Source organism: Vanessa cardui, chromosome 21 (genome assembly GCF_905220365.1).
Source record: "Vanessa cardui chromosome 21, ilVanCard2.1, whole genome shotgun sequence".
NCBI lineage: Eukaryota > Metazoa > Arthropoda > Insecta > Lepidoptera > Nymphalidae > Vanessa > Vanessa cardui.
The window spans coordinates 11,709,847-11,734,747 of record NC_061143.1 but is presented as its reverse complement, the minus strand read 5'-3'; the positions used below and the strand labels follow the sequence as shown (position 1 = coordinate 11,734,747).

General features: G+C 32.5%; 1 protein-coding gene across 3 annotated transcripts in view; it reads right to left on the bottom strand.

The window, feature by feature from the left end:
• The window catches only part of LOC124538838, a 160,264-nt gene extending 135,980 nt beyond the window's left edge, over positions 1–24,284 (bottom strand). For all 3 annotated transcript variants that reach the window (XM_047116062.1, XM_047116064.1, XM_047116065.1), the window contains exon 1: positions 24,055–24,284. The gene's annotated coding sequence lies outside the window, so the exon portion shown is untranslated. The remainder of the gene's footprint in view (positions 1–24,054) is intronic.
• Between the last annotated feature and the right edge of the window lie 617 nt (positions 24,285–24,901).

The window sequence follows — 24,901 nt, the reverse complement described above, 5'->3', positions numbered from 1 at the left end:
ACACCTACAGACACGCGTAAAATTACACTATGATTACCAAATTAATTAAATAATCTATTCTTAAGATTGAGTCTTGTAAATTTTAAATTACAAACAATATAACACTATCCTTTATTTTGAATTGAAAACGGTGTCAAACTGACAAAAAATCGTGTTTTTTTTTGTTGCACAAATGCTACCCTTACACTGGGTAACAAAATTGGGGTCACCTTATGTAGGGTAACATGCGTTATGGGGAACGTGTATATTGTATATCTGATCGAAATCTACACAGGTAATGTGGGAAATATTTAACAAAGCCAGCAAAATGAGGAAGGTAACGCTGATTGGTTTAATTAGTACCTATACATATCACTATTACTTGACTTATTTATCTTGAGGCTAATATGTAATACTGCAGATTCCGGGGGGATGGGCTCAAACACCGGGGTGAATACTTCCGTGCTTTGTCTTCTAAATTAAAAGTCTGGTATTGTCGAATTACGATGAGATGAAAGAATAGGGAACACATTTGTATAGACATTTATTTGTGGACTATATAACTCTTACACAGCTCCTACTCAATCACAAATCCTATTAAAATTATAAATGCGAAAGTTTATGAGGGTGGATGTATTTATGTTTGTTACTCTTTCACAAAAAATCTACTGAACGGATTTGGATGAAATTTTACAGTAATATAAAACATACATCAGAATAACACATAAGCAATTTGGTCATAATGTAACGATAGATATAAAGTACCAGTGCGATGCCGGGGCGGGTCGCTAGTATTCTTTATAACAAACAGACACAGTCTACTTGATCGTAAGTCCACCTACGTCCATACTTTGGCACTGTTAGAAGTGTGAATAATTACTAATACCACTAATTCAATGATATAGGGTTCGGGAAGATAACTTCTTTGTTCTTGTAATTAGAAATAAATCACAAATGAAAATATGACGTGGTAACATTTGACTGTAGAATAATTAAGGAGTAGACGTGACCCACAATGATGAATAATATTATATAAAAATAATAACAAAAAAATAAATATTAACTTTCTCTGTATTTTCGTTAATCTTTATACATTTTAAGTCAATACTTAGAGAAGAAAGGACTGAGTTTCTACGGTTACACGCGAGCCAGCCATTATCCTAATTACATTTTAACCTGTGGGAACATCAAGGGTAATTTATATTTCAATAGTATTGTTATAATATTCTTTATTGTATTGCCGATTACAAATACATATTTCCAAATAAAACTCGTCATTATATATGATGGCACCAATAAGTGACTATAATTATATTTATTAAGGAAATTTTGAAATGCTATTACTTTATAATGCAATGTGAAATGAACCAATAGTTTGAAATGAGCATTTGGGTGTGATCTCTCATCACGGTGTATCATCACGCAAGTAAGGTCAGATTTGAGTGTATCATTTATTTAAATGTAATATCCGGATGTAACGTTAATTTCAACATTGAAATGATTCTTACGTTACGAATAGATTTCTTGGGTTACTTGCTGTTAACCAGACACTCATCAGATACTCAAACAAAAAGTATTATTTAGTATTGTTTTGTTTCGTTTATAGCATCCAATTTCCCAAGGTTGGTGGCGTATTGGTGATACAAGGAATGGTTAATTGCCTATGAGCGGTCGTAACCATTTGTCATCAGATCATTTGCTCGTCCAACCTAGGTACACCATAAAAAAAATTACAAAGATACAATATGGTTAAATAAAAGACTATTTTTGTGTAAACCAAGTTCAAAACTTACTACTTCCAATTGATAACCATTGATATATTTTTTGAAGTTGGCTCATAATTTGAGCCAAGCTTGTCACATATACTGTTAAAGGTATAGACTAACGAGGCAAAATATAAACACTCAATTATTACAACATCAAACACATGACACATAATTAACATGACATTATAAACAATTGGAAACGGTAGGCGATATGTTTATTTCCCACCCACACAACTCTGTCATTAAGCGACAAAATTAAATTTTCCTTCATTCAATAATACATTTACTTATTGACTATCTAATTTAAAACTACAATACAATAGCTTGATCGGAAAATAATACAAAGATTATTTGATTAAAAATAAACGTGTTACGTGTAGCTAGTTTAATTCTCTTAAAAGAAAGGCTATTTGGCTTTGAATCCGTAAAATCAGATTCAGGCCACTGAATCAATTCAGTTCTAACAATGACCAAATCAATATTATCAAATCAAATTAGTCTTTATTCATTTAGCCTTATAAAAACACTTTTGTATCATCACGCTATAGTGTTGAAATATAAAGCTACCTGTTCGAATTGTAGATTGCATCGAGAACCAGTAAGAAACGTATTACTCTGCCAGGAAATCAACTACTAACGCCACGCTTTTTTATCATTTAATATAATCTTGTATTGACGTATAAACTTTTATTAAAAGTTTAATTTAAAAATATCTGTGGAAGTTAGTTAAGAATTCTAGTTAACAGAACTTCAACGAAAAAGAGACTACGTGCCATTGGGCTTGTAAGTTAACCTTTAATAAATCAATAAGCGATAAAATACCGATAAATATTAACGCAATGTCAACGAATGAAATAACTATGTCATCTTAAATCAATGTAGATTAATACCTAGGCCAAGAGCGACAGGCTGAATAACATTATTATTACGTAATTACAGAAGCATTCGAAGCTAATCGATACATATAATAAAATTGGAGAGTCTGTTTGTAATATTAAAATAGCCCTATTTTACTCAATTCATATGTGTATAACAAAATATATATTTTTACAATTTTTGTCGGTTTGCCTGTCTGTTTGTTCCGGCTAATCTCTGAAACGGCTGGACCGATTTTGACGGGACTTTCACTGGCAAATAACTTTTTTATACTTAGGCGTACAAGGTCGCGGGCACAGCTAGTAGATATATAAACGTAAAATTTTTAAAGACCGATATGTATATAATACTATTAAGCATAATAGTCCTTAATTTAGTCATAAATGCCACAGCTGATAAGTCTCTCTTTTTAAACAGGCATAGAACTTATGTCAATACTTGATGTTCGGTGCTGTAGGTATATGTACGAAATTCAAATTTGTAGTCATCTCAATAGTTCTTATCGTTATTAATCTTACACAGTTTTAAAACTAACATGAAATTATTGAGACTAAGATTTAAGAGACAACATCACATACATTATCTGATCCCAATGTAAGTAGCTAAAGCACTTTTGACAGACCCAAGACAACATAGAAAACTAATGGTAATCTACATCTACTCGGAGATGGGACCTCGGAGTAGTGCACCCATTGAAACCGACGTACACACCACTTGACCACGGATGTCGTCATTCCGTCGTCGTCGTTTAATTACTTTAAAGATTACTTAACTAAATAACTTTACTTTAGATACATCTCTAACAAAACAGTTACGAAGCTCAAATCAAAACTTTAAAGAGAAAAATCATAGCACACAAACAAATGCCGTTAATCACAACACTTATTGGTAATTTTATTTAAAAATATTTATGATAAATCGTACTGCACATAACTTCCTATACAATAAATGCACAATAAAATAAACTGGGATGCACAAATTCCATACATAAGGCGATTATGTTCGTTTCGGAATGTCAAAGTTATGAATCACCGACGTGTGAAATACGGAAGACAATCGAGTTTATTTTCGTCCCCCCAATCACAGCGTATGAGTGCACGCTATACAATGCTATACAACGCTATACAATGCTATACTTACAGCTCGTTGCTATGGCGGCAATGTAAGGCCACAAATCGGGAAGATGACTGGACGGGGATTCAAATTGCGAACACATGTCTAAGTCTGGAAGGATGCCTTAACACTTCCGTACCTCGGATATATTTGCTATAAGATTAACAGATAATAATGTAAGACTCAGACATTCTTGTATGATAATGACACTTTCGCTAACACTAGTCAGGAAGACCAGCTTGATCGTCATATGTTACTTATAATTATCATTTTAACTCATTAATTAACTTGTTGTTTTCTTGGATCGGGACAACAGAGTTCAGAGATGTTCTGTCAACACATTATCATTTTTCCTTCAGTTTTAATGGTTTCACTTATGTACAATACAAGGAATTGAAGTCGTTATTCACTGTGAGCATTTTCTGAGTCACACTGTACTCTGCCAATTTAATTAATTAATAAAGATTCTGAGCAATCTTTAATTAAAATTTGATTAATAGATTTCAATAGTGCCAAATGGGATTATACTGCTAATATCATAGTATGATTAACAAATCGAATAATTTAATACATGAATTAATTTCTTGCGTCTATATAAGGATGCGTCACTACTACCTATGTAGGGGGGTTTTGTTACACTCGACTTTCATAAAATGATATCACACAGATATCAAATCAATATACATAGTTGATAAGCCTTTGTGCTTGACTGCTAATCCTTAACAGTAGTACGTTGTATAGCAAAGTTCCGGTTCGAAGGGTGAGTGAGTCAGTGTAATTACAGTCATAACTTATTAGACCTCAAGATCAACGTAGCATTGACGCTGGATGTGTTACTTCGTAAAAATGAACATTATTTATCCGCCAATTTGATGAAATTATTACTATTTATAAATCAGTATTGTGAACGAAAAAAATCATAAATATTTAGAACCGAATATTTGCTCGCTATTGGTTTCAAAAGAACCATTAAATTTCATTATATTTTTGTCCTACAACATAATCGGGTAATAGAAAATTGAAATGGGTTGGAATGGAAATAAAACTTCAACAACTACCTTCAGTTTCCTCAAAATATATCTTGTTATAGCAATCGCTTAGCTACCACGTTCGAGCAGAGGTTTTATTAAAACAACCCATCGACCTTGCCATTATACCTACCGCACCTCTCTCTCGCAATTATGACCATTGAGCGATGCTATGCACATAATTATTCAAAATGTTAATATCACTTATTCTACATCGACAGAATATTACTGAGATTATAATTATTGTATAGTATCATGTGGAACAGGGAACTGAACGGACATGACAACCAGCGTTTTTGTATCTGACAATATATAGGGGGTCGCGCAGTGCATTTAAGTGTAAAAACAATGGAATCGACTGCAGGCAAATGCTGCTGATAAATCACCATATGACAAGAGATCAAAGATCAAATTAAAAATGTTCTGTGTTCAAATAATTTATTGAAGATTTAATTGAACATAAAGTTACCATCAGTTCGATTTTCAGATTCTATATAACTCAAAGGTTTTTATTTTTAAAAGCTCCAGGCCACTCTATAGCATAGTTTAAAGAGCGTAACATTTAAAATGATTAATTGTATAGTATAATAAGAACATCACATGACATATATGTTATTATTGTTTTATTATAGAGATTGATGGTATTGTTTATTATTGTATGTACACAGTAAAGAACCTTGAATGAACACCTACCACTTCCAAAACCTTTTGTTCTAAGCTATAACCATAACACAATTTAAAACGGGCTATTAACAAAGTATGCAACAACCATTGCGCTACACCATCTCGGTCTATTTTTTATTGTCGTAGAAAAATCTTAATTCATAGTGAAACAACGTCAATGTTTTTATCATTAATAACAGATTATAAAATTACAAAAAAGAGTTTTCGTACCTCTTTGGATTAATTAAAAAAAAACACAATTCCAATTAAATTTAAATTTTGAAAAAAAAAATGGAATGTTCTGTAGGATAATCGGCAAATCACAGGTCAGAAGGTAGAGTAACTCCATTAATGGCCGTTGTGCATTGTATTTTAAAATTTGTGCGTGTGAGTGGGTGCGCGCGTGTGTGCGCGCGTGTGTACACGTGTGTGTGAGTGGGTGCGCGCGTGTGTGTGCGTGTTTGCGTGTGTGTGGAGGTTGCTGTGTAGCGATGGTTCAAACCCTGGATCAAGAAAATAAGGACATTACCCGGAATCACTTGAACAGCATAGCGTTAATTTAATTAGCCGGTTAAATCTAGTAAACAACAATTAAGCTTATTATAGAAATACATGTAATTATAGACGGTTTTCAGTGAATGGCAAGCTTTAGATTCTCAGCAATGTTAAGTTAATTAATTTAATTGTTTTTATTACTGTTTCGTAAATAATAAGCTATTTTGTGTTAACTTTAATGTATTTTTATTAGTCTAAGTGAATGATTTATGTGCAGCTATTAAATATATTATATTGACGCTTTAAATAAAATAAAAAAACATATTTATCCATAATTTTAATGAGACGTGTGAAGGTTAGCGACATTATTTATTATTTTATGCTTATGCTCCTTGTATTTTATAACTGCTTGTATACAAACATTAGCTGGCTCAGTGGCTGGTATCAATAGTGTTTACTTAAGCCCTCAATGCTAGTTTAAAATTGCTATTCATATTAATTTATATTTAGAATTGAGCATCATAATACTAAGAGCAGGAACTACTAGGCTTCGTAAATGTATCCTTTGAAAATGGTAATTGATGGACCAAGAAACTTCATATAAGAAGATTGAAATGAGCATAATACTGTTTTTAATTCTACATTTATTTGTTTTCATGTATTTTTGTCACTACAAAAATATTATGAAAAATACGTACTTAGAAAACAGTAGTTAGATCGCGCTCATCTTAATCAATGTTTGTGGGTTTAAACGTAGATAGTCAGTACTGAATTTTGATAGGCTTAATTTGTGATTATAATACAGCCCAGGTGAAGGAAACTATCATGAGGTAAACGTGATTAATTTCAATTAAATTCTGCCACATATTAATAATATTACTATATACAAGTAGGTACGAGTTGTCAAAACTATACTAAGTGTAGTATTCCACGGGCATATATACAGAACCATTAAGAAAACCAATTACTATACTTAAATTTTCTATTCACCAATCCACATTGGCGTAGCGTGGCGGAATATTTTCCAAATCACCTCGAAAAGAACAGAAAAGCGTATGAGGCCCAAGCGTGGAACAATAAAACAGTTTTCTATTTATCTATGTATGTGGTATTCTTAGTTGTATTACATAAACAGAAGTTAAAGCTTGTTTTTTTTAATCAATAAATTGCCTCGAAGCAACTTCAAACAAAAAAAAAATTACTTTGAATAATTATATTAAATTACAAAATTGATACAATTAATTTTATTGGCATGTGTTTTACTATTTTTTTTTCTTTGAACACATAATTATATACTATCCTTGATACGTATTACACAATGATCAATACGTTATAATTTATTTTAAGTGTTCTGATTTAAATACTGTTATTTATTTAAATGGTAATTTAAACGTCTGCATTCTTTAGTTAATAAATTTTTAATTAAATGAACGTGTTTATAATATTTCTAAATAAATTCACATCAATTATATTGTCTTTGAAAATTTGCTTAATAATAAATATTTATAAATATATTTATATAAATATTTATTAATTGTTGAAATTAGAACTTTAGCTATCATTGATATACAAATGTTCAATTGATGTTGTCAGTCAGTAGTTGTCGCGATCGGCTTCACTCGCGTTTACTCATTATAAGTACCTTACAGTATATCACATGGTAGTAGAGTAAAGTAACAACCTGTAAATTTCTTAGATCATCTCCCATTTAGAAGATGGTTTAGAACATATTCCATCACGCTGTTCCAATGCGGTTTAGTGGAATGTACATAGTGCAGAATTTCGATGGATTATCAACACAAATTAAGCACATATTTATATATTTATAGTGCTTGCCCGAAATCATCGGTTAAGATGCACGCATTCTAACCACTGGACCATCTCAGTTCTATGTCCAATCTTGCTCATAACGAATTTCTTCAAATTTCATCAACCACCATTCATTTTCGGAATACCAATAACTCGTACAAGTAACTGACAACAACACTACAACTACTATTGTTGTCAGTTACTTGTACTTGTTGTTGTCAGTTATTACACTTCTATCGACTGCAATACAATTAAAACATATTAAGTCTCCACATTGAACAAACAACATCTCCCACGATTCATAAAAAAATTCCATTCACAAAATAAATGTCTTCGTTAATTTTACTACATATTTACCTTTACTAGGAGGAAACAGGATCGTAACTCAAGTCGACTCAAATGCAGGGCTTCCCAAACTTCACATCCCATGTCCGTTTTCCGTAACACATGGCATTAACACCGTGTCTCCACGTGCTCGTAAAATCTATAAACACCCCAAGTTCCCCAAACAACCGTGTACCGTTCCAAATATAAACATCTGGTTTGTTAGCGAACATGATTAATTTAAAAGATCTTTTCGTGTTTAAAAATGTTTACGGAATAATAATAATCATTATAATGCTTAATGTTAAGGAAGAGTTTTTGTGCGTTTGATTGATGTATGTTTTATTTCGTCGTAATTGTCGAACAATGACGGAACTGAGATTTTGAAGCTTTAAAGCGCTTTAAAGTTTTTATGTAGCTACTAACTAGGGAATGCAGTGCTGCAATGTAATTTTAGAAGCATCGTAAATCGCTCGAATTTTAACGAAATTGCTCAGGAATTATGTATGAAAATGTACTGGTATATAATACAGCTAAAATGTTTGTAATCCACTCTCTGATATTACCCATATACCTTATATCGAGAATTATTATTATATTTTATTTTACAACTGTAATCAATGTATACATAAATAATCAATTACGACGCTCGCCATGTTACAGGTATGACTGTATATAATGTAGTTTGATGATCACATCAAAATAGTAATCATACTAATATAATAAAGTTTATTTACTTTTAAATTAAATGTACTTCATTTAATGATTGACATATACCATACGATAAGAAATGTACAGTCAGAGCAAAAAAAACTTTGTCAGTTTTCAAATGAATTCCTTTATCAAATTTTAAACTCCTTTTGAATCTAAACATCAACTCATTGCGACGCAATGTCATTCTCGATCGGTAAAGCAGATTATCGCTCATACTGAGCACAAGAAAATAGATCTTAAGGTGACGAACCTTTTCATTTCTCGACTGTACCATATATAATATCTCACATACAAATCGATACATGAACTAAAAATAATTACAAAACAAACATTCGAAGTGATTGCGGTCGCAATATAAAAACCGATAAACCGTCAACTTTCTTAATCGCTCCGTAATTCAACACGCAAAGAATTAATTTTATGTGCGTATAAACTTTAAAACCTATACGGATTTCTCCTTATTGTCACGTGAATTGATGTCTTCAAAGAAACGCCTAAAAAATTTCAGTTCCTTTTAAATTTAAATGCAGAACAATAAAACGTTAACCTAAATTCAAATGAATGTTGAAATAAAAACTATTGAGGAACAGATAGATTTATTAGACGTTAAAACGAAACAGCAGATATAAAGACAAATACAGCTACAGGACAAGTAACATTCATCTCACTTATCAATCAAACCAAATCAACACGTTGTTCATGCAATCATTTTACAGGATTGTTTCAATTTTAAAACTACTACCGATTTGAAGTGTTTTTGTTGTTAACGGTTTTACCGAGAAAAATTCTCATCTGGTCTATGGTTAATACTTTGTCTATGACTAGTACTATGGTTATTTACTTATTTTTGTCTATTAGCTAGATTATACAATCGCAGATCCTGAGGTCCTGGTTTTAAGTCCGGACTGGGCAAATACACACTACACAATTATTATGGTTTTTCGGACGCGTTGTTTTCAAAAGCAACTCGATTATAACAAAGTTAGTGAGTATATATATAACATAGAACAAAGTTAGTGCGCTATTGTGTGCTCTGTGTAGTTGAGAAATGGTCACTGTGATTGAAATCACTCAGGATATTAATACAATGCAAAGCGTGCTCAATGCTGATATATATTATAATTTCGTTCTGACTGATTTTGGTTACAGTGGGTAAACTCAAGGGGGTCCCCCTACGCACCGCACTCAACTATGCAAGGAAATATTATATTGTAGTGTGCGTGCAACACACTTGCGTAATAATGTAATAGAACAAAGTGATAGCCTTCTCCTCAAAAAAGGCTTTAGCCCAGCAATGGGAACTTCACATGCTGATTAATTATGATAGTTGACGAGCACACTGAAGTAATTTTATTTTAAATAACGATGAATGCTTTTGTAGAATGACACAGATTAATAAATAAAATTTTAACAAAAAGAAAAACCGACTTCAAACAAAACACTATTTTAAAACAAATGAATATGCACGAAAAAGTAATAAAAATAATTGCGTATTCAACATATTTTTTAGAGTGTTCCTAAGTTAAATGAAATGAAAAAATATTAGACTACTTAAAAGTCGATTAACGATTATATCATGTAGTTATAGTTATTGGTATATTTGGAGCCGGTGTCAGCCAATAAAACCCTACAGTATATCTATCAAAAAACAATACGAGAATACCATCATCGGAAAAAAATGGGACCCCACGGGAAGCACTACCTTTCAAACAAAAAAAAAATTATCAAAATCGGTCCACCCAGTAAAAAGTTATGAGGTAACAAACAAAAAAAAAAAAAAAAAAAAAAAAAAAAAAAAAAATACAGACGAATTGATAACCTCCTCCTTTTGGAAGTCGGTTGAAAATATAATTACTCAAACAGTTAATAACATTTATTAATGCAAAGGTTTGCTTTGTGTCACACTAGATGGCGTTGCGTATTATTATGACATAATTATAATAAAAATAGTAAAAGTGCTAATTTTAAACTAATTACAAAGGGAAATTTATCCGTTGACATGTATCACCATTAGTAATCAGTTTGGTTGACGAGGAACAAACAACGCCCACCCCTTCCGGTGCCGACCGACGTGAAAATTAAATGGTACACATCGTAGAACAAATGCACTTTGTCGCTGAGAAGACCATCGATAGGAACTAAGTATTATTTATCGCCTAATTTTGAAGAAGTACACTTTAAAATTTACAAAGTCTATGTATAACAGATACAGTACGACACAACTTAGATGTATCATCGGTATAATTCGTAAAACCGTTCACATCCGAATTAAGGACGCCATCCCAAATTATCAACATTTATTTCTTATGCAAAAATGATAATCACACAAATTTAAAACTTGTAACATCATATGACCTGATTATATTCGTCAATTTGACACGTCGATTTATATGTACTTGCTTTCTCGGATTGAACTGATGCGAGAATCTATAGCGACGAATAGCTTCGAATGGCACGTTAGGGAGCTATTTCTATTGGTTGTGTAAATCAGCAGTAATCTGTTTAATTGAATTTGCCGATGCTACATCTAAGTTGTGTCATACTTATTACATATAATATAATGCACCTGTCGTAACGTCTCGTCTTCAAATTTCATCTATTGTCAGAAAAAAAGGTTTTCCAGGTAAAGAGAATATTGTAAATGAATTGTTTAAAACTAAATTGAATTTCCATCGTTTTACTACACAAGAATTATTTATCAAAACAAGCAAAAACGTATCATATGTTAATGTAAATAAAAATATATATAGAACAGAGGTAATAAGTGGTATTTCCTAAGTCCAGGATAGAACGACAGCGATGTAAGAACTTGATACAAATCATATTCCCTTTTTAATGTAACTCGTAAAATGATTTCGGAAACGATAAGTCGACAGGCGGTCATAAAACCGAGGGCGATGAGAAATATTTTTATCGACGTTAAATAAATCGGGATTAAAATTATAAAATTGTACTCTATTAGGATCCCATTAATTTCGTTGAATGTATCGATGATATGGCCACTGCGTATGAGCGGAGGCGCAGAGGTTAGAACGCGTGCATCTTAACCGATGATTGCGAGTTCAAAACCCAGAGTTTCACTGAATATTCATGTGCTTAATTTCTGTTTATAATTCATCTCGTGCTCGGTGGTGAATTTTATAGTTGACCAACCCACATTGGAACAGCGGGGTGGATATGTTTCAAATCTTCTTCTTAAAGAGAGCTCTCTCTTGGCCCAACAGTGGGAAATTTACAGGCTGTTGTTGTTATTGTTGTTGTATGAAGAGTTACAAATGACGTTCGCAAGCGATATTCAAGTCTTTAAACTTAAATGATTTCATTTGATTATCTTTAACGCATCTTAAAGAGAAAGGTGCGTTAATTTGAATATACGAGCTAATTACATCTACTTTTTAATTTTATATTGATTATAAACTAAATTATATTATGTTATAAAAAAAATATTTGAATTTAATCTGCTGGCGTAAATACCTATATGACGAATTTCTAAGTTTAAGCACCAATTTCGATTCAAGAACTACTAATTACGTATAATATTTTTTTTAAGAAGAAATATCTAATATTTTCTCCAATAAATTTAGTAGTAGTATTATATCATGTAAATAGTGTATCCTTATTTTATATTCTCACGTGAGACGGGAGGGATACAGGTGGATAAATTATTAACATCCTATTGTTATACGATTCCCACATTGTTACTTGTGACGACTTTGAAGTAACAATACGAATGGATTTACGTAATACGTAATTTTCAATGGTGCATTAAATTAGTTGAAAAATAAACCCTTATTGTGATGGATTTAGAGGTGAAAATGTGTTGAATGGTTTACGACACTAGTTGCTGTCTTGTCACATATTACAGACTGGAATGTGCTTTATATAACGGAAGTCATTTAACTTTTTATTCACTTTATATATAAACATGAATCTATAATGAGTTACAACTAATGTCTAGTATTATAACTTTTTAAAAATGTTCTATCAAAGCAAACAGTTTCTATATGACCTTTTTTTATTTCTTATCAATCTTAATATAAATATTTTTTATACGTGCCTTATATCATTTGGCATTTAAGAAGATCACATACATATAAAAATGTTTTTCACTAACATGACCTTGTATTTTTAAATATTGAAAAAATATCTCTGTAGAATATACATGCAGACGATTCAAAAGTGCTTGTAAAAGCCTACTTGAATCAAGTAATTTTGATTTTACGAACTGGAGGACAAATGCACTAATATCAGATTATATTCCGATCGAACTTCAACAATTTTCGCAAACCTCCAAACAAATGAAACCTCCGCTAATTCGTAACTGGATAATTCTACTAGACTACTACTACTTATATGATAAGATATGTTCTCGATTACATTCATACAACAACAGCCTGTAAATTACCACTGCTGGGCTAAAGGCCTCCACTCCCTTTGAGGAGAAGGTTTTGGAACATATTCCACCACGCTGTTCCAATGCGGCTTGGTGGAATACACATGTGGCAGAATTTCTATGAAATTTGTCACATGGAGGTTTCCTCACGATGTTTTCCTTCACCGCTGAGCACGAGATGAATTATAAAGACAAATTAAGCACATGAATCAGCGGTGCTTGCCTTGGTTTGAACCCGCAATCATCGGTTAAGATGCACGCGTTCTAACCACTGGGCCATCTCGACTCTTTTCGATTACATTCATAACGAACTTCAAACTTCTAATACTAGTATAAGTTGAGTAGGAAAACGAGTAAACAATAAAGAACAGATGCGATTACGATAAACAATTTGTCAGTAGAATTCCCCCCGAACAAGGAAGATAATGAAATACCATAAGTTCGACGTACGGTCAGAAAGGCGAATATTTATGCGAAATGAGATAATCGTCGTGGGCGTCACCTTGGTTCGAGACTGATGTAAAAAAACGTTATCTCCAAAATTAATCTTAAACTTTGACCCAACTGTGGCTTACTTTTAGATACACCCAAATTTTTAACAACTGGTTTTCCAGCGGCTCCCTTTTATAAGGAAAACATTAAACCATTTACTCATTATAATACATAATTGTTATGAAAATTTTAAGGGCCATAATTATTAGATACAATTAAATTTGATCGTTACTTTCTTTTATGGGTCTTGAAAGCGTCGATAAAATAAACATTACGACTTTGCTTGCCGTATGTGGGACTCATCTTGAACCAAAAAGCAATTTCGCTCACTCGATACACACTACGTACGAGTTTCTATTAATTCTTGATCCTAAACAAGAGCAGTGTAAAATAAATCTTGACTCCTTACAATAGATCTCAAATTCCTTCAGAGCGGATCTCGGTGCATCAGTGATAAGAGAAAATTATTATTGGCCTGAATTCATAAGTGATTTACAGTCACTACTGGATATTGAATGAAGAGCATTATTCTATTATGGCATTCGCTTTGTACGGGACATTCCATTTTCTATCAATTATGACAGAGACACACCTCACGAATTGAAAGTAAGAGTCGCCAAATGTCCCAAAGCTAATGCATTTCAATTTGTCAGGATTTGAAGATTTTTCGTAATGCCAATCCACGACTGACGCAAACATATGGCAAAATTTTCCATTTGCAATTTTCTTCACCCCAAGCGCGATAAGAATTATAAAAACAAATGAAGTAATGATTCGGGTTCCGCCAATCATATTCTTGCTGAAGATGAAAATTATCTAATCAATCTAATATTCTCGTTCACATGGAAAATGTGTAAACGCGTTCGAAACAATTTGAATAATCTAAATAATTTCAATTTGCAGGGAGGAAGGTAAATTAGAATATTAAATTATTCAGCTATGATACAAAGTATGAGTTCGGTATCAAGTATTTGCATCACGGCAGCTTGAAGTATCACCAGCTCCATTTATAGAAGAGTGCAATCATGAGACCATATCAATAAACATAACTGAGGTGGTAGAACATGATGGACTTCGATGTTTCTGAGCATCAATAAAGGAATATATATTCAAAGGAAATAGATAAAGTATACATCACATCTAAGAATCCATCTTTATGCATATAACTAGCGACCGTCCCGGCTTCGCACGGGTGTAATACTGATGCTAAATACACTACAGAATTTGCTTATTTATGACATCATATTACAAAGTTCTAAGATTATCAGTGTGTTACATTGTCCGAGTATTATATACAAAAATTTCACACTCGAATCACTCTATCTATTAAAAAAACTGCATCAAAATCCGTTGCACAGTTTTAAAGATTAATTATAAATGGGGATAGGCAAAAAAAGCGACTTTGTTTTATACTATGTAGTGACGACAGCAAGATTTTTATACGAAATAATTGGCATAGATAACATACTTATTTCAATTGTACGAAGTCGGGAGAGGCAACGCCAGGGAGTATTAAGTAAGCTTGATAATTATATAAAGTTTATTTGGTTTCTTTCTCTGAAGGTTAGCCTTAAGATAAGATTAGTCTTATGATTGCTAGACCTCGAAAAATTCTGCGTTAACAAGAACATTTATTCCGAATTTTAACAGCATAAAAATATAACATTACACTATGACCTCAGGGGTTGGCGCAATAGTGGTGAGTGAAATCGCGCGGAACAGCTTGCATAACGCCTCTGAAGACAGAAAATGTTTCCAATTATAATTTTTCCAAAATATCGTTTGACTCATAACATTGTGTAATTACGTAAAAGATCGCGTCCTTTTCCCAATTTGTGACATTACTTATAATTTTTATTGGTACAAATTAACATATATGAATAAATTCCCTTCGTTTCCCATAAATTCATCCATTGTAACTTTCTCTCGCAAATGTCGCGTTTACATACAATTAAATGTCGATATTCCTGTTTAATTTATTCTTTCCACAAATATGCCAGTGTCTTAACTCAATGTTACAACCGAAAACAATTTAATCACTGCGTGAAGCAGTTCATCTTTGTACGCAATTTCGTATAGTCTGTCAGAACATTGTTTAGCTACGACGACCTGATTCGCTAGTTATTAAATGCAAAATTCATCTGTCGACATATTTATTACGTCGTTGATTGTAATATGTTTATCATCAGACTCCAGCGTTGTATTTAACTTGTTGATTTTTAATTATTACGTCGTACGTTTCTTTAAATCGTTATTAAACAGAGATCAACAAATTTGTGTAACTGTATTTGTGTTGTTTTGTTTATATGCATATGCGGTATGCCCGGGTATTAAATTTAACGAATCGTTAATCGGCGTCAGTAATTCAATAACTGATCGGTTGAAGTTTTTATGTCACAAGCCGTAAGCCGTTGATTTGGTAGTAGGGCTTTCTGCAAGCCCGTCTAGGTAGGTACCACTTTGTGATGAGATATTCTACCGACAAACAGTAATACTCATTATTGTTAGTGTTCCGGTTATATTAAGGGTCAGTCAACTAGTGTAACTGCAGGCAAATGGGGCATAACATCTGAGTTCCCAAGATTGTTGGTGCATTGGTGTAGTCAGAAATGGTTAATATTTCAAATGTCTATGGACGCCTATTGCTCTAGTATTATGAAAAAAATATACATTATGAAAAAGCAGAAGATTTCGGGTTGAATTCGATCAAGCTCCTGTGATATTTACATCCAAGAACATTTCCATCAAAGGAAACCTGCATGTATCGAAAAAAACTGACGCATATGCATCCTTCAATGACTTTACCCTGTTAAGAACTGTTTATATAACAACAATATTACTCCAAGGGCATGCGAACTAAATATTACAATAGCACGATACAAAATTTGAGTAATTAAATCAGACGTATATTGATAACAACTGATTTGAAATGTCTTAAGAGCCAAGATCGTAGCAAGGTCGCACGTTTGACCGACAGCAGAAATTGGTCAAACAAAAAATATAAGGCATTATGAATGGAGAAGGAAGTTTTAATAGAAAACATTGCCCATAGACATTGGCCATAAAAATATTGACCTTTAATACATCGCCAATCAACACCAACCTTGGGAACCAAGATGTTCAGACCTCTGTACCTGTAGCTACACTGTCTCACTCACCTATCTAACCGGAACACAACAATGCTGCTGTTTGGTTTGCCACATCTTTCCACCAAGTAACACACACTAACGCCCTTGCGGCACTCAATTGTCTCAGAAGTAGTCAGTTATTACTTGTGTACTTTTAAATACAATAGAAATGAGTGTTGATAATTCACACAAATTATCCAATTACCGACTTAATCCACCAGCGATTATAGATGGTTCTTAAGTTATCTTGTTCTTACGTATTTTAATACATTAAGTACGCCGTCATATGGATTAACATTCTTCGGAAAGATTTTCAATTTTTTTGCCAACCCTACATTAATTTCCGTTCTCTTTACCTGGCCACCGACTTTATTATAACCTTACTGGCGCAAACAATCATAACTACCTTGATCGTATTCTGAGTACTCATTGTGGACAATTACGGTGCAGAAAAAAACGCTTCTGCTATGCCATAATTCCCTTTAACAATCTGTAAATAAATCTTTCTAGAATTTCTGTTTTACACCCATCTTTACTAACTTCAATTATTTAATGGCGGGCCATTGGATTATTGAAGTACCTATAATAAGTTCCGTGTATTTTCTATAAATAGCATGGTTACTTCTTTAGCCAAGTAGATGCTCACTAAAATAATATTTTCATATTCCAACTTACTAACTTACTTAACTAAATGGGACTGATAATTTTGGTTGAATTTTCCCGTACGAAGTACGAAAAGGCTTTTCTTAAATATAATTTTATATAGCTGAAGCTACTATGTAGCTATCAGCTGAAGAGTATAAGGTAAATAAGATATTTAGAATACCTTAAATCATAATTATTTATACAAGTAATAATTAGCAATTAAAAATACAGATGTTCCGTGAGTCAGCCTTTATGGATTAGTGGTTAGAATACATGAATCTTAACCAAACATTGTGATGTCTTAGTCAAACCAAAACAGTCATACTATGAATAACATTTTTTTTATGTAAATATTAAAAGATCTTTTGAATATTCAAGAGTTACCTATTAAATATGATAGCTTATTTTTAACAAGATAGAAATATAGATAGGCTTAGTGTTAATAAGCGTATTTTTACAAATGTTTGCGGGTTCAAACCCAGGCTACCAGTTAATTTGACATGGCGAAATAAGATAATTATTTCTAGTTCCCGGAAGTAAAGGAATACGTCTTGAATCATCTGCATGCTGTCTCTTTCGAATGCCTTTCTACCACTATTGGTGAACCCTCCTTCACATAAATAGAGTAAGACAATAGTATCAGTATATTATATAATAAGATGTTCTGATACAGTTAAAAAAAAAACAGTCATTTCATTTACATTTCGGCCTAGTCCTAACAGAAAGTATCGAACTATAATATTTGTCTACTTCAAATACAATAGAGACAGGGAACTACTATACAAGGTATTGTTTGAGATAAGCCTAAAATGGGATTTAATAATATTGACCAATGTTCTACGAAAAGATAATCGTTCTAACGGTATGTCAAGGCAAAATTAGAATAGATAGATCCGCGACACGAAAAAACCGAGCCACCGCTAAAAATCATTACGTGGATTCAATTTTTCTTTTTTAAGTTTTTTTTTTTATGTTCGATAACCGTTTTCTTTCAACGCTTTTGTCGAAATTTTTCTTTTTTTTGTCTCAAAAAAGTTCTTATGCTGTTTTTCGATATTGTCACGCTTTTTGTCAATTCACGCGGTGTCGTAATATTCGTAACCTTCGTTCGGATTTTCGTAAAATTGGAAAATAAATTTAAATGTTATGCGAAAGCAATTTAATAACTTTTATTTAACCTTCAATATAGTAAAAATGCAACAACATAAATACTCTTTTCTTAAAAAAGTTGCTCAGATATACATTAACATTTAAATTTAAAAAAGGACTAAAATTTAACTTGTGCGTTTGTATATGTGTGCATACATGTGTGAGTATGTACGCAAAACTACGCGTTTAATTAGAACTTTGTATTTTTAGTAATTTCAAAGCCTGAAGTCTATAACAGGTTTACTTTTGATTTCATTTCACTGTAAACTAACAAGTCACATACATTTGGTGCCAAAATGATGAAACCTCTTTTAAATTATATTTTTAATGTCAATTCGTTTATACTCTGTTAAAAACAGTTTACTTTCATTGTGTTTATGTTTTACATACTTTTTTCTTTTACATCCATAGCGCTGCCCTCTATCCGGCCAGTAACTAAACTAACATAAATTCTTTGTTAACAAAGAAATGTAGTAAAAGCAATTTTCTGCACATTTATGTGTAGTTCTCGCCCCATGATTGGCTTACATTATTAATACATAAGAAGAAATAATTTTTAACTGGTATTATCACGGTAACCTTTTCCTCGATGTAGAATTATTAATGACATAATATAAATTGTTCAACAATCGTTATTACTACGAATACCTAAATAATAATCGTCCAATACAATACAAATTATACAATTAAATTGAGTCATTATTACAACATGATAACGGCTACGTGTGTTTAACCCAGTTCCCATCGATAAAGGTAAATTTTAAGTATTTGGTAACTAACATTTGTATTCGGACAAAAGTTCGCATGGTATTTGTAAATAAAACATTTTGATATGATATTACTTAAATTTGGAATTATATTGTTACGAAATAAATATCAAGATTATTCACCTTAGTATGACATGATATTAATGTAATGATATAGATGTATGAAGGCGCGCCCCTCCACATTAAATTATTATCGGCTTGCATTTGTATGAGTGACACTTACGAGATGTCTTGTTGATAAGTGTGCGTGAGACGACTAAGAGTAGCGTCAGCAAAAAAATACAAATAATACGATATTTTTATGTTATGTATAATTCAATAATAAAAATAATTGGAGTTTAAGTTCGCAGCTTCGTTTGTGAATAGATCTTTACATTTCTGTTTTTGTCATAATCGTATTTCATAAATTATATTTGCAGTGTAGTCCCATATTGTATACTAAAACATAAACATTTATGTCCCAGGTCACCCTCTTTGTCTTCATCGAGGATGATGGATACATTTACATGTACATATTAAATACAAGGTTATTCGTTGCTTCTTCCTGAGTTCCAAACCCTATGCCATTAAGGGTATAGTTTTTCTCAAGCATGCACAACAGACGGTCCTACCGTCGAAGTCTTTTCGGTCAGGTCGAATTTGCTGGATCATGATTATTAAAGTATACAACACTGCACAACGTATTCACTATAACAAGCCTAGCACAGCTCAGATAATCAAAGTACAACGTCGTCTAGCGTCTATTATCTGTAAAGAATGACAAATTTAATGTTTCATATGAATCGTAATTAATATTCCCTAATGCGTTTACAAATTTCCTTTAATATTCAACGACACGCCTTACAAAAAATGTTCCCTCGATACCATTCATCGGTTTGGGACGTATTTGCAAACAATGCTTTGGATGCACGCTGTTTGGGTTATAATTGTCTGTTATAAATTGCCTTTTCTGTTCGAACAATAAACTCGAGGCATAAATATGAGATGCAATAACCGCAACGTTCCCTTGCACACGTATTATCAAATTTTATGTCATTTGACGTGATAATTTTACTAATTCGGAAACCTTCGCGTGGAACTGTTTGTGTACGATATACGGCTTTTTTTATGGAATACGTCGGCGGACGAGCCATGGGCCACCTGATGGTAAGTGGTCACCATCACCCATAGACAATGCTGTAAGAAATATTAACTATTCCTTATATCGTCAATGCGCCACCAACCTTGGGAACTAAGATGCTATGTCCCTTATGCATGTAGTTACACTGGCTCACACGCCCTTCAAACCGGAACACAACAATACTGCGTACTGTTGTTTAGCGGTAGAATATCTGATGAGTCGGTGGTACCTACCCAGTCGGGCTTGCAAGAATAAAGTATCTTATTTCAACAATCATTATCTTGACATAGTATAAAACAAAGTCGCTTACCGCTGTCTGGCCATATGTATGCTTAGATCTTTAACGCAACGGATTTTTAATAGGTGGAGTGATTCGAGAGGAAGGTTTTTGTATATAATACATGTCAAATATAGTAAAGAAGCACTGATAATTTTATAATTTTGTGTGTGTGGTACCAATTGCAACCTAGCGAAGCCCTTTCGGATCGCTAGTTTATTACAACTCATGTTCTAGAATTCCGCTAATATATTTTATATTAGCAGTTCCTTCCATGTTAGCTTCTGTATCAGCCTTGTTAATTGAACTGTCCTCTTGTCATTAGTGTGTTTACGTATTAAGCGTTAGAACTAATTAAAGCGGAGATAATCTCAATATAATCTTCAAGCGATAATAAAGCTCTAGCACGTCGCTTTAATTTCAACAAATCACTTGTGTTTCAAGACTAGCTGAAAACATTTCGCATTGGTTCATTTAAAAAAGGAATAATTCCTTTCCCTTTCCGTCAGTATTCGCTGAATGAAACAACAATATAATTCATGGAATTGTCAGCTCGATATTGATGGGAATTGGGTTAATTTTTACTAAGTAAGCGCTTTATCACGCCATTGTTATCACGCGATTGTTATGAATTATTCGCATGATCACTTTGGTTACAATTATGTACATATTATGTATAAAACTTTGTCTATAATAAGATATTTGAAAATTCCAATCGTATTATTGCGGATATCGATGACGTCAGTCATTTTTTTTTTAAATATCAGATCGAGAACGGTAATAGAAGAGAGCTCTTCCAGTAATTGCATATTTATTTAATTTTTCGTAAGTATAGTCGCTACTTCTTATTTTCTGTACTAACAAAGATAACGTTATATATTATTTGGTTACCGCCTTTTGTTAACCTTTCTATTGTCTATAACCTTTTCCTATCACAGGAGAAGAAAAACCAAATTATCTATTTGAATTAAATGTTGAAAAAGAGTAACTACTAAGTTTCTTGCCGGTTCTTCTCAGTAGAATCTACTTTCCGAACCGGTGGTAGCTTTACTTAATTGTTAAATGACGATTCAAAAGTGCTTGTAAAAGCCCACTTGAATAAAGTATATTTTGATTTTGATTTTGACATTAAATTGGCGTGATACTGGATAATCTATGTTATTCAAATCGAATATCAAATGCCTTCTGGAAATTTCCAAGTTTTTATACATATATAAATTATCTAAATACAATGGCAACTATGGAATATATAAATCTTTTTTATTTGTTAATTTTCATCGATAGCAATAAGCGACATAGCCTATAAAGGTATCCTTCTAGCATATAGAATGCACCAGAAACATCACCCTGAAATATTTAACGTGATAGTCTTCACGACGTTAGACATAAATGACTTTGAATTGTACTCAACACAACTGTTCTAATTGCATCGTTGTTCAAAGTAATGACAGAAGGCGTGGGTTACTGATCACGAAAGGTTACATTGGGTATAATCGGCCAAATGGCAAACATTGGCGTATGTTTCGAGATTTCGCCAATCTCCAATATATTACGTCCCACTTATTAAGCTTTTCGGTCTGTTAATCATGCCGAGATGTTATATTATAGCGCTAAAACCTTGAGGGGAATCAGGCATTAAAGTATAAAGCATCAGATATGCATATATGGATTTGACATAAAATTAGTAACACATATGGTAATATAAGGTAATGAATTGTTTTGAAAACTGGTCAGAGAGACATGACTACTTCGATGTTTTTTTTTTTAATTTTACAGTAGAGTTTCAAGCTTTGATTTCAAGGCTGAAAGATTTGGAAGCCTTGAAATCAAAGCTTGAAACTCTACTGTAAAATTAAAAAGAAATTGTAGTCGTCAAGCCTGTCTTCCTGACCAGTTTTCAAAACAATTCGTTACTTTATAATACTGTAATCTTTATTCGTATATTGAAAAATGCATCCAAGTTTTTTTTTTTTTAATACAATTTATAGTAAGTAAGTATTTAACTAAAATTGTATTCACTATGCACTATTAACATTTGTAGCAGTTAAGGTTTGTTTCAAAACAATAACATACCTAATCGTTAGATTTAAACGAAGGCCACATTCCATACCTTTATTTATTTTATAGTTTGTATTCGAAGTCTTGATAGCATTTGATAACAGAACACAAACATTCTTGACGCACAGATTAAAAATAAAAAAAGTTGCATGTCACTTGTCTAATAAAAAATAACCTTTAAATATCGTAATAAGCCCACGCGAATGGTTGCGTTCTAACGAAATGCGATAAAATTGCTTAAGTGCTAACAAAAACTGCCGTAATTTGTTTTCTGATGGATAGGCGAGCAATATATACGTCGATATATATTTATCGATATCGATATAAAAGTTATATTGCTTCATACTACACTAACACTTGTAGAGTTTTGTGTATTTGTATCTGTGCATCTTCCAACAACTTACTTGCAAAACGTACCTATATTATAAATGAAAATAAATAAACAAACACAAGACAACGCTTGCAACGCAACATAAAAAGTATTTCGTTATAAAATAATAAGACAGTGTAGCCTATGTATCTATGTGGCACATCTTAAACAAAATGATCAGTTAATTATAACGCTCCTTGGTATGAAAAACTAGGTTTCGTAAATTTGCGTAATAGCTGTAGGTACGTGAGAAATAACGGAAAATGGCACGAATTATGAAAATACTTGCGTTAAGGAATTTTAAATATGGTATTCACTGTAACTGACTTATATATTTTCCCTATTATCGTAAAAAGTAAATGTAAAATGTAAGACGAATAGGTTAAATCTAATCGAATCGAATGTCTAACTTAAATTGGTCAGTTTATAAAACCATCATTTTAACATGGAGGTATTGGTTATGTGTATCTATTTCAAAGTTATTTGTTTTAGTTTCAAACTGTATTACTATGTTTAAATTGCTAAGGTTAACTTGCAAATACAATTAGTTTGTGCTGGGTCATTGCTAGTATTGAGTACATTAAAAACAATAACAGCGTAACATAAATTTCAATGTATATCAAATGCTATTTTCTGTTTCATATCCCTTTCGAGGAATACGAAAACAGATGCGTCCGGTTTCAAATATACAAAACATTGAAACATGTAAAATTGATGCGTACATTAGCCACCAGGTAGCGACCTAGATCTAACATTTTACACAAAACAACCCGCCGTAGCCAATCATTCGAGACGACAGGTTTTTTTCCGCGAATACGCACCTTAGAACCGGCATAGCTCGACAAACCATGGAAGGAAAGTACAGTTAAATAACTTTAGAATACTCACGCAAAGATAGCCGTAGATGTTTAGGAGAGATTATGTTGCAACGTATTTTTTTTGTACACACAAGACACACGAGTTCAGTTCACTGTTATGCGGCACAGAACGTTTAATCACGGTTGTATTTGTTCACAGGTCAGTTCTAAATTAATGCGGTGTGTGGAATCGGCGAGAGCGACAATACCCCCACGTATAGCTAGCGCGGCGGCGCGCGGCGGACTGCGGGCAGGGGTGCCGGGAACCGGCGGGCGGACAAAACGTCACGCAGCGCGATCTTGAGATCTCCCACTCACCGTTCGGATACTTCTAAGGTTTCTAAACGTGTGTTTGAATTATTTTGTTATTCGATGTCGATTCAATGCGATTTTTTCTTATTTCTATATTTGTTTACTGTTATATATGGTAACTTTTAAATACTTGAATGAAACATAAAAAATGATTTTTTTACTTTTTTTTATTTTGTGAAATAACAATAGGTAAACAAAATATTTTTGGTTATATTTTAGAAACATTTACGGCGAAATTTATGTTATTGTAGTGTAATAAAGTTGAAAATATGTATTACACACCCACATAAGGTTTATTTATCTGTTTTCTTTATTCGATTTGTAGTAATTAAATTATTGCAATATGTTATTGTGACCATAACTAGGATATGAGATATTGTTTACCATTTCACAATAAAATTATTACATTATTCGTTCAACTAAATTTTATATAATGAATTAAATATCTACACTACCTGCACATACCCTCATTGTCGTAGTATTACGTAACTAAAACAATTACATATTGAAAGTGTTTTCGATTAAAAATTAGAACAAATAAAAGTAAAAATACAAGTAACCTAATT